Raw genomic sequence first — 11,045 nt, 5'->3', positions numbered from 1 at the left:
TTTTTAAAAAAAAAAGATGAGCTTTATTTGATTACAAGTCTGTAATCTCTGGTTGCTGACTTTACTTCTCTTCTGATTCTCTTTCTCTCCTCCATCTCTCTTCCTCCCCATTTTATTTTTCCTCTAAATATTCACTCCATAAAGTTAATTAATGAATCACAATATAGTGTCTATTATGAGATATATGCCAAAGAAGGTGAATTCCAAAAGCTGGAATAGAGGCATTGTGATTATTTTAAAATATATTTTATTGGTCTTTTACAGAGAGAAAGGGAGAGAGATAGAGAGCTAGAAACATCGATGAGAGAGAAACATGGATCAGCTGCCTCTTGCACACCCCCTAATGGGGATGTGCCCACAACCAACGTACATGCCCCTGACCTTTCATCAAACCTGGGACCCTTCAGTCCATGCAGACTGACGCTCTACCACTGAGCCATACCGGTTTCGGCAAGCATTGTGATTATTTTAGATATATTGTAAATACCCAGTATCAACCCACTTTGGAGGCTTAGCAGGCGCTGTTCAATATGTTTAGGTTATATTCCTTCAGATCTTTGCTTGAATAATTCCATCACCTTCTTCAAAGTTTTGCTTAAATCCCACTCTTTTTTTAAATAAATATATTTTATTGACATTTTACAGAGAGGGAGGGAGAGAGATAGAGAGCTAGAAACGTAGATTAGAGAGAAACATCGACCAGCTGCCTCTTGCACACCCCCTACTGGGGATGTCCCCGCAACCAACGTACATGCCCTTGACCTGAATTGAACCTGGGACCTTTCAGTCGGCAGACCGACGCTTTACCACTGAGCCAAACCGGTTTTGGCTTAAATCTCTCTCTTAATTTAATACTGCAAACTTCCCTGCCAGCTGGTGTGTCTCAGTTGTTGAGATCGACCTATGAGCCAGGAGTTATGGTTTGATTACAGATCAGGGCACATGCCCAGGTTGCAGTTTCATCCATCTCCTTTCCTCTCTGAAATCAATGAAATAAGTTTTAAAATACTGCAAACTTCCCTATACCTTCCTTCATTTTGTACTTCAAACTGTTCATATATTGTTCTATAATTCTCTGCAACATTTATCACCTTCTTATACACTATGCAGTTCACTTCACTTCTTTATTATATTGTTTATCATTTGAAAGGCTAAATATGTAAGTGGAAAATAATAAGACCACATATTAAAATAGAACTCTGAGTGACAGCGTATAACAGCCTCTTAAAAAAACACACAATAGACCCCTTACTTATAATAAACCCTGCAGAAAGCCAAACTCTTACAATAAGACATGTAGGAAGTCAGATTGCTCTTTCTACTAACCACTATCTCCAGAAAGCCATACAACCTCTCCAAATTGGTCCCAAATGATCAAGACTTAATTAGTAATTGACAGTTCCCCTTATTTTTGTCTCTGTTTTCAACTTAGCACCAACTAGAGAAAGCCAGATATGCAGTCCTAACCAGTTATGCAGGATGTTACACTTCCAGTTAGCCTGTCTACAGCTTCCATATGCCAACAGCCTCAAATAATTCATACCTGAAATCTTCTGTTGTCCCCCCCCCCCCACAATAAAGCTTCCCCATCCCTCGGGTTGCCTTCCAATTCTCTGTAAAAACACAAGTGACAATGGAAAACTTTTTCTTATGAGCAAACTCTAACTAAAGAGCATTTGATGTTCTCATTTTATTGATCTTTATTTATTTCCACTGTACCTTCACAACAAACCTCCATATTTTCTGAATGTGCTAGTTAATTTTATCTGTTAACTTGGCTGGACCTTATTGCCCAGATATTTATATAAGGGTGTGTGTTTTTTTATGAGATTAAAACTTAAATTGGGAGACCTTGAGTAAAGCAGATTGTCTTCAATAATGTGGTGGGCCTCATTAAATCACTTGAAGGCTTTAAGAGAACAGAGATTGATCTTTCACCAAGCAAGAAGGAATTCTGCCAATAGACTACCTTCAGACTTGAACTGTAACATTTATTCCTCTCAGCATCTCTAGCGTGCCAAACTACTCTGTTCATTTTGGACTCTCCAGCCTCCACAAGCACACAAGTAATTCCTTAAAATAAATATTTTGTTTCTACTTATATACATATATTGGTTCTGTTTGTATGGAGAACCTTGATTAATATACTGAACAAATCACTCTACAACATGCCATTATGGAATGTAGGCTCAGTGAAGGAAGGCTTTGGGGTCAGTTTTGTTTACTGATGTATTTCAAATGACAAAAATTATGCCTGACATGTTAGGCAAACATTATAGAATTGTTAATTAAATGAGTAATACTCTCCTAGACTATATAGTTTGATGTGTTAGATTTGCATCTGTCTGAACGCTTCATGGTAAGACAAGACAGGAAAGAGAGACCATTCATGCAAGAAAGGTATTATACCAGATTAGAGGCCTGGTGCACAAAATTCATGCACAGGGAGGGGTGCATCAGCATGGCCTGCACCTTCTCCAACCTGAGACCCATGGCATGTCTGACTGCCTCTTGCAATCTGGGATCACTGAATCCTAACCGCTCACCTGCCTGCCTTCCTGATTGCCCTTAACCCCTCTGCCTGCCTGCCTCATTGTCCCAAACTGCTCCCCTGCTAGCCTGATTGCCCCTAGCTGCCTCTGTCTCACCACATACTCGTGTCCCAGGATTCCCTCCTCCAGCCAGTCACAGGTACCCAGGACCCAGGCTTCCCTCTCTCTGGCTGACTGCAGACATCCAGGACCCAGTCTGGCTTTGCCCAGGCCGGCCATAGCTGCAGGGGACTGTGGGTGGGTGGCTTTGCTCAGGCTGCAGCCGCTGGTGCCCGGGACCATGGGGCAGGTGGCTTGTCCCTCTCCTGAGCCGCAGCTGACTGGGCCCCATTTCTGTCTCAAAAGCTCATTTGAGCCTGACTGGTCCCCATTCCTCTCTTCCCAGTGTTGGGTGTCTGAGTCTTTATGGTGTGATGGCATAACAACTGTTTGCATATTAGTTTTTTATAGGATAACTAGAGGCCCAGTGCACAAAATTTGTGCACAGGGGGTGGGGGTGTCCCTCAGCCAGCCTGCACCCTCTTCAATTTAGGACCCTTGAGGGATGTCCCACTGCCTATTTAGGCCAGTCAGACATCTCTCTCATAATGCAGGACTGCTGGCTTCCAACTGCTCACCTGTCTGCCTTCCTGACTGACCCTAACTGCTTCTGTTGCCAGCCTGATCACTCCCTAACCACGCCCATGCCAGCCTGATTGATGTCTAACTGCTCCCCTGCCAGCCTGTTTGCCCCCAGCTTCCCTCCTCTGCTGGTCTGGTCACTCCTAACTGCCCTCCCCTACAGACTTGATTGCCCCCAACTGCCTTCCCTTGCAGGTTTCATCCCTCCCAACTGCCCACTTGTAGGCCATCTTGTGGTGACCATCTTGTGTCCACATGGGGGCAGGATCTTTGACCACATGGGGGCAGCTATCTTGATCTTGTATGTTGGAATGATGGTCAATCTACATATTATTCTTTCATTAGATAGGATAGAGCCTGGTGCATGGGTGAAGGCCAGCTGGCTTGCCCTGAAGGGTGTCCTGGATCAGAGTGGTGGTTCCCTTAAAAAATGGGGCAGCCTGGGCAAGGACCTGTGGTGGTTTGCAAGCTGGACACACCCTTTGGCCAACCAAGTGGAGGCCCTAATATCTGAAATTTGTTTATCTTCTATAATTGAAAACTTGTAGACTGGAGTGGAGGCCTAGGCCAGCCAGTGCAAGTGGAAAGCTTAGCTTCCTTTGTCGCCAGGGGCAGCCCTAGCCTGCTTTCTCCAGCTCCATGGCTGCCGCCATTTTTCTTGGGATTTATCTTCTATAATTGAAACTTTGTATCCTCAAGTGGAGGCTTGGGCTGCCAGGGTGTGTGAAAAGCTTGGCTTCCTCTATTGCCGGAAAAAACCAAGACTTCTTCCTGTTCTCTGGTTGGGGTCAATTTGCATACTCACTCTGATTGACTGGTGGGTGTAGCAGAGTGATGGTTAATTTGCATATTACTCTTTTATTAGGTAGGGTTCTGAAACTCTGAAAACCAAGTCTTGTGAGTCTAAGAAATAATCGAGTGAAAGCTACTGAATATTGCCTAGGTTTACTACAGCTCTCCGTTAAACTAGAAATAAAGTAAAAATGAAATCAAATCATACTCCTTATTACTGGAAATTCATGAACACATTTTATTTCATTTATATTTCATATCATCCAGGTGCTAAGTGCAGTTTAAGCATATTCTTCCTTATCATAAATTATACAGTAAATCATCATTTGGTAATGGGCACTTTATTTCCATGCTGATTTCTTTAAGTGCTCTACTCTGAGGTCTCTCATTCATGGCCATATGCTTTTCTTTCCTTTCACATATTTGAATATAAAGCTATACTGATAGTTCCAAGATTTGTTTTCACCATTTTTATGAACACTGGGATATTCAAAATTGTTTCTTCAGATCAAGAACAGAATGAAAATTCTTCAAAAACAAACAAACAAACAAACATGTAGCAAACTTTTATTTTTTTTTATCATTCCTAAAATTTGTTTGAAAAATATTTTTCTAGAAAAGATTAAATTATAACAACTTCTGAATCAAAAATGTCTTATAAAATAGAAACATGGCTCAAGAAAATGTGTTTCAATTTTTAAAAACTTTGACACATTAAAATATGTTATTTTTTATTTGTTTGCTTTCTTCTTTACTCTCTTTATTTTATTTGGGTGAAGGTTTACTTTGAGTCAGATATGTCTAAAAATAAATAATTTTTCAAAAAACATATCAATTAACTACTATTGACTAATAAACTATTTTTTTCTTCATCTTCCTCAGAAACTAATCATCACAATGAGTTCATTTGTGTTGTGACAACCAAACCCCTAGGCAATCTTGGGCTACTATCTGGGAAAATGTTTATCCATGCTGCTAATTCCACAAACTGTTCTCTGGCCTATTCCCAGCTGTTCAATTTCCCTTGCCTTAAAATTTGGTTTTCACTTCTCAAAGATTCCTAACATTTTTTAAAAACAGATTTTTCAGATAAAATGTTTTCTATCTTAAAATTTTGTTAATTCTCAAATAATCTCATTTGCTCATAATTTCTAGTTGCTGAAGTTCATTATGGCTTGACCTGTGGAAAATAGGATTGAGGAATTATTATACCTATTTTTTTGTGTGTTTTGTAAATATGATTCTTTCCCCTCCACCCCCCCCTTATTTTCTTTTAAATTATTTCTAACATTGAGTGGGAAAATAAAATAATTGTTATGAGAATTTATGAGAATGATTTCTTTTTGGTCTTAGAGATCCAGGGTATAAGAATGCTTCTTAAGCAACCAGCAGAGAATAGGAAGCTTTATTAGAAAAGTCCACACTTCCACAAGGGATTTATTAATTTTCCCAAAGACTTGAGCAAATATATATAATAGTTGTAAATCAGCATGCTTACCTTTATAGAAAAACATTGTAAAATGAAATGAAAATGTGTTTTTAATATATTATAAGGCATATTATTGTTAAAAAAAAAAAAACACCTAATATTAAAGCAATTATTTTTAAATATATAGGTTTTTAATGTTTTACAAATAAAAGACTTTTTTATTATTGGACACATTACTTAGATGGAGGATAATTTATTTGAAATTTCCAGAATAAAGAAGTCTTTCATTAAAGCATACATTTTAAGATACTCTTTACACTTCAAACAATTCTTCCCCTGATTTTATGGAAATATTTCAAAAATATAAAATGCAATGTTTTCTCTCCTTAACAAAACTAATTGTGTACCTTTTTTCTTCTCTCTGCCTACCTGAATTCTTATATAATTTTGGGTATTCTTTTGACAAAACATGAAAATCTGTTTCATCAAGAAATAATAAAATGTATTTGTTATCAGATAACCTGCCATGTTTAAGAGGGCTTTCCCCTCCGTGGCTCTTGCCAAACTCATGAAAAAGAATTCAGAAAAGTTACTGAAAAAGTGTTGAAGAAAAGCAAGCAAATTTATTAAGGTAGCAAAGTAAACAAATTTATTAAGAATACACTTATCATAAAGCACAAGTGGACAACTCAGCTAGTCTGAGTGCCCTACCTGGTGGGAGTTTAAGGATTTTATAGGTTATCTTCAGGTAGGTTGCAGCTTTCCCTGCTGGATAGAATAGATTTCAAGGTTTACTTTTTTACATTGTTGTGGCTTTTTTCAAAATTTATGAGCACATCTGGTGATTTTATTTTGGCAAGTCTTAAGACTTCTTACTTATTTGTTCTGTGAGAAAGATAACCTCCCCTTTTTCTCCTTCACGTTCTCCTGCCCTAAACGTTATTTACCCTGCTTAACATTCCCCATTCAAGTGATATCATCAAGATGATTTGGGATTTTTTATTATTTGTCCCCAAGACTTCATCTGTCCTTGGATTTAGCTGTGGCATTAATTGGGTCCTTTTTCTCTATTTTTCCCAGATCAGGGTGATTTAAACTGTGTATTCTCTGATTGCAGAGGGGAGGTTTATACCATTTGCTCTCAAGTGTCCTTAGTTGGAAAAGATAAAGTCTTGCAAATCACAAGCTGCCTGCAAGCTGCCCAAACTTTCTTGTATCAGTTTCCCCATTCTACCTGCCAAGAAATTTTGTAGCTTCTTTCTATCCTGCCACATTTTGAACTGCTTGGCTATACTTCGATAGAACTAATTAGGCTTCTAATTCAGTGTTAGTCTACTAGCAAATCTCTATAATATGTAACATCTTCTGATCCCATTAATACCTCTGAAGGTCCAGATTTTCTTGATGCATCAAATCAACATGAAGGTTTTAAAGCTCCATATTCATGTATATCATAATTAATAATAAATTCATGTGGGAAAGTTAATTTTTAATACGTTTTTCCAAACCTGGAAGCATATTTCCTTTTTTAGCCTGCTTTAGGAATAATTTTTTAAAGTATATTTTATTGATTTTTTACAGAGAGGAAGGGAGAGAGATAGAGAGCTAGAAATGTCAATGAGAGATAAACATCGACCAGTTGCCTCTTGCACACCCCCTACCAGGTATGTGCCTGCAACCAAAGTACATGCCCTTGACCAGAATGGAACCCGGAACCTTTCAGTCCGCAGACTGACGCTCTACCACTGAGCCAAACCGGTTTCGACTTTAGGAATAATTTTTACAATTGCTATCATTTCCTAGAATTTGGGCTGGGAATTACGCTGTTTTTATACAATATATATATTTCTCACCACTAGCCTGAAAAGAGACTATCAGTGGGATTTCAGAACAAATGTCTTCCTTCTGAAATGTACATTACAATTTTATCTTGCCCTAACTTTCCATTTCCCAAAAGTATTATTATATGCAGAGGGAAAAACAAATGTTTCTTTTTTAGCTCTCTTTAATTATTTTAGGCAATATCTTCACAGAATCTTCTTATTTTAAAACTGTGAGGTGTTGTGTTACTTGTCACATATATCTTGTGATAATCTCTGCATAGTTCTGTTTCTGTTGAGAACTTCACTTTGGCTCCTTTTTGCTTGTGCATGCTGCTGCTGCTTCTTTGTTAAATGTTGTCAACACTCATGTTTTTTCTCGACAGGACCTCCATCAGGGAGACTACAGGCATGAGATTATGCCATGTAGTATTAGCCTCAGGTCTGATATGGCACCAGATGTCTACTAGTTCTTTACAAGAGATGGAACAAAGGGGTCTGATTGTCCCGTTAGACCTGTGCTTTTCTTTTGAAAGATACTCTTTTATATTATAAGGATTATATAGTCTAGACAATTCAGGAAGTCTTTAGTTTAAAATATAAGTATTTATATTTTAGAACATGGGCATTGGGGAACTTTCATGTATGTCAGAGTTACCTTTTTTAAGAGTGTTAATTTTGTATTTATTAGACCTAATAAATACAGCTGGTTGCCTCAGTAGTTATAGCACTGGCCCATGGACTAAAGGGTTGATTTCAGTCAAGGGCACGTACCTGAGTTGCAGGTTTGATTCCTCACCCAGTTGGGGCACATGGAGGAGGTAACCAATTGAGGTGTCCCATATCCATGTTTCTCTTTCTCTGCCTTTCTACTTCCCTTCCACTCTCTCTAAAAATCAATGGGAAAAAATATTCTTGGATGAGGATGAACAAAAGTAAACAAACACACAAACAATAACAACAACAAAACCACAAAGCTAGTTTATTAGAAGTCTGAAATTAAACTAGATTAAATAACTATTGATTACAGTGTAAAGTTAACTTGTTTGACCACTGTGCCCACTGTATAATTGTGTATACTTCTTAAAAATTTAATACAGATTTATTTTTCAAAATGTACAGCCAGTGAGATCTGCTGTTCATCCATCTTCTCCAGGAGCTGGGGTGTCACCAACATTTGGTGTTTCTGGTGTAAATCACTTGAGCTCTGTGCTTTGTGACTAGTTTAGTAAGTCCTTTACTAAGTGGCTCCTGAAGGGCTGCCCTGGCCACGGAGCCATGAATCTTCAGCCTCTGGGAGCCCACAGTGGGGTTATAAGCTTGTACTTTGGAACTTGCTTACAGAGCTTGTCATAGATGGCTTTGTCAAACAAGACCAGATTTATCAGTTTGTCCCAAACTTTGCCTTTGAACCACTTCTTTTTGGCATTGCTCCCTGACTTGTTAACGAGGTCTTTGTCTTTCTTGACTGACTTCCCATCATCTTTCTTTTTCTTGTCGTCCTTGGGCAGCATCAAGGGACTCAGAGAGCAGGGATGCACTGCTGCCTGACATGCTGCTTCAAGGCCAAGATGTCGGCCCAAGAGCAATTGCGTCTTCTTTTAAATATATATGCTGTGATGCAATTTCTTACTCATATATTTCTGTTAATAAGATTGTTAATTCTCTCAGAAAGTCTATATTGTATATGTTTTGTAATTCAGAATCTTGCCACAGAGTATATTATTAATAATACTAGAGGCCCAATGCATGAAATTTGTGCACTGGGGGGAGGGGGTCCCCTTAGCCCAGCCTGCCTCTTTTGAACTGTGACACACAGTAAACTGACATTGGCTCATTAAAATTTTGCCTCTGGCATGACCTCAGTCAGTATATGATTTTTATTGATAAAAATGGAGCACCCAATAGCTCTTTATCAATCTATATAGGCTCATAATGTTTCCACATCTTGAAAGTCCCCATACTCACAGAGCATTGAATGACTTCGATAATATTTTTAAGGGATCATGCAGGAAAGCTAATTTAGGTGATAGTAATGTCTAGTAGATAGATAATATCCTATATTAGGAGAAAAGATGACATATTAGCCTTACATGGTGGTAGCTGAAGGCAGAAAAGCAAACATTGCAGCAAAGAAAGGGCACTAAGTTTGTCTTCTGTCCTAATTGTTTGGCTATTGCTGATCTAAGCAAGCTCCCTTACACTGTTCCTTTTCCTCGATACCTTCTCCCAATTACTAGAGTCACCCATTCAACGAAGTTGCCCAAACTGGAAATCCTGGACTAATTCCATTTGCTTTATTTGCTTTCACCCCTGTGTAATCATCCAAACAGTTCCTTCAGTTTTGCTCATAAATAGGTCTCTGATGCACGGCCTCTGTCTAGTTCTAGTTCCCAAGATCACTCTCTCTTTTTCTTGGGCCCCAAGACACTGCTGCTATCTAAACTGATCCATCCCACAGCCACCAGAAGAGTTCACTTAAAATGAAAGCAAGACCAGGATGCTCCCATGCTGAAATTTCTTCACTTTTCCTCCTTCTGTGGAATAAAATCTAAGCTTCCTGCTGTGGTATATAAGACCCTCAGTTGTCTGTCCTCTGCCTAATTCTCAGGCCATAGACCCAGGCCTGACTGCAGCCATGGGCAGCCGGGACCCGAGCCTGACTTCCAGAGCGCCAGCTGCTGCAGACCCAGGCCTGATGGCTGCGCTGGCAGCTGGGATCCTGGCCTGACTTTGGTCCCAGAACCTCCCGCCTCCCCTTGCCTATGTCCACTCTGGGGCTGCCTGAGCTAGTGCGGCGGCTCGAACAGCCCCAGGCCCACTCAGTCCCCCTCCCTGTGTCCACTCCAGGGCTTCCCGAGCCAGCGTAGCTGCATGGCAGCACGGCAGCTCGGCAGCTCCGGCAGGCCCCCAGTTACTGTCTCCATCTCCCCTCTGGGCCTCACCTGTGCTCATAGCCTCCTCCTGACCTGTCATGACTATTACTGCATCCCAGCCTAATTTGCATATTCCCTCTTTATATAGATAAGATAGAAATAGATAAGGTTTTTAGGTAAATTGACTAATTTTCCTTTGTATATTAAAAATATTAGATGCTAGTATTAAAAAGACCAAATTACAGAATTATATTGAATAAAATATGTATTATATATTATTGGGTTATATGTGTTATTATTGGTGATAATTGCTGACTGAGACTTATTCTTTCATAGAGCTTGCATTAAATGAAGGACAAGATAAGCTAATACATAATCAGATATATAATATGTAATTTCAGGTACAAATTCAATTTTTTATTTTTTGAAAAAAAAATTATTATTGAAAGTATTACATATGTCTCCTTTTTCCCCCATTGACCCCTTCTATCCCACTCCCAGACTAGCCACCCCCCCAGGCTTTTTGAAGCCCATGTCTTTTTCTTAAACATATGACCATATATCCAATAATCTACTGGTTGTCTCCATTGGGACATCTCATAGGTAGACCAAACCCAGCATACACAAAAGTTAACCATTTGTTTTTGCTGTTGTTGTAAAAAAAATTGTTTCATCTTTAATATTGCATTCCATAATTATACTTTTTAAAAGTGTTTAAACAAAGATAACTCTCCATAATTATCTTTTTTCTTAATTACTAAATGTTGTAAACATTAAGCCTAAATAGTATTAGACTCTAGTATACCCTTATTTATGGGCTTCAATATGCCTACCAACATCATTTCAATTCCCTAAAAAACTGGACTCCCAAATTTCTGTCTTTTCCCCCCCCCCATTTTTTTTTAAGTTAAAATCTAGCATTTATTAGCTCTTTATTAAATTGTTACAATTGAAA

At 38.9% G+C, this 11,045-nt stretch overlaps 1 pseudogene; it reads right to left on the bottom strand.

Annotated features, from left to right (window-relative positions):
* Nucleotides 1–8,303: 8,303 nt before the first annotated feature.
* LOC118724256 lies at nucleotides 8,304–8,728 on the bottom strand (annotated as a pseudogene).
* Nucleotides 8,729–11,045: the final 2,317 nt, after the last annotated feature.

The sequence above is a fragment of the Pipistrellus kuhlii genome, unplaced genomic scaffold, assembly GCF_014108245.1.
Source record: "Pipistrellus kuhlii isolate mPipKuh1 unplaced genomic scaffold, mPipKuh1.p scaffold_m20_p_2, whole genome shotgun sequence".
Classification (NCBI taxonomy): domain Eukaryota; kingdom Metazoa; phylum Chordata; class Mammalia; order Chiroptera; family Vespertilionidae; genus Pipistrellus; species Pipistrellus kuhlii.
The sequence above is the reverse complement of the archived record's forward strand: the minus strand, read 5'-3'. Positions and strand labels throughout refer to the sequence as shown.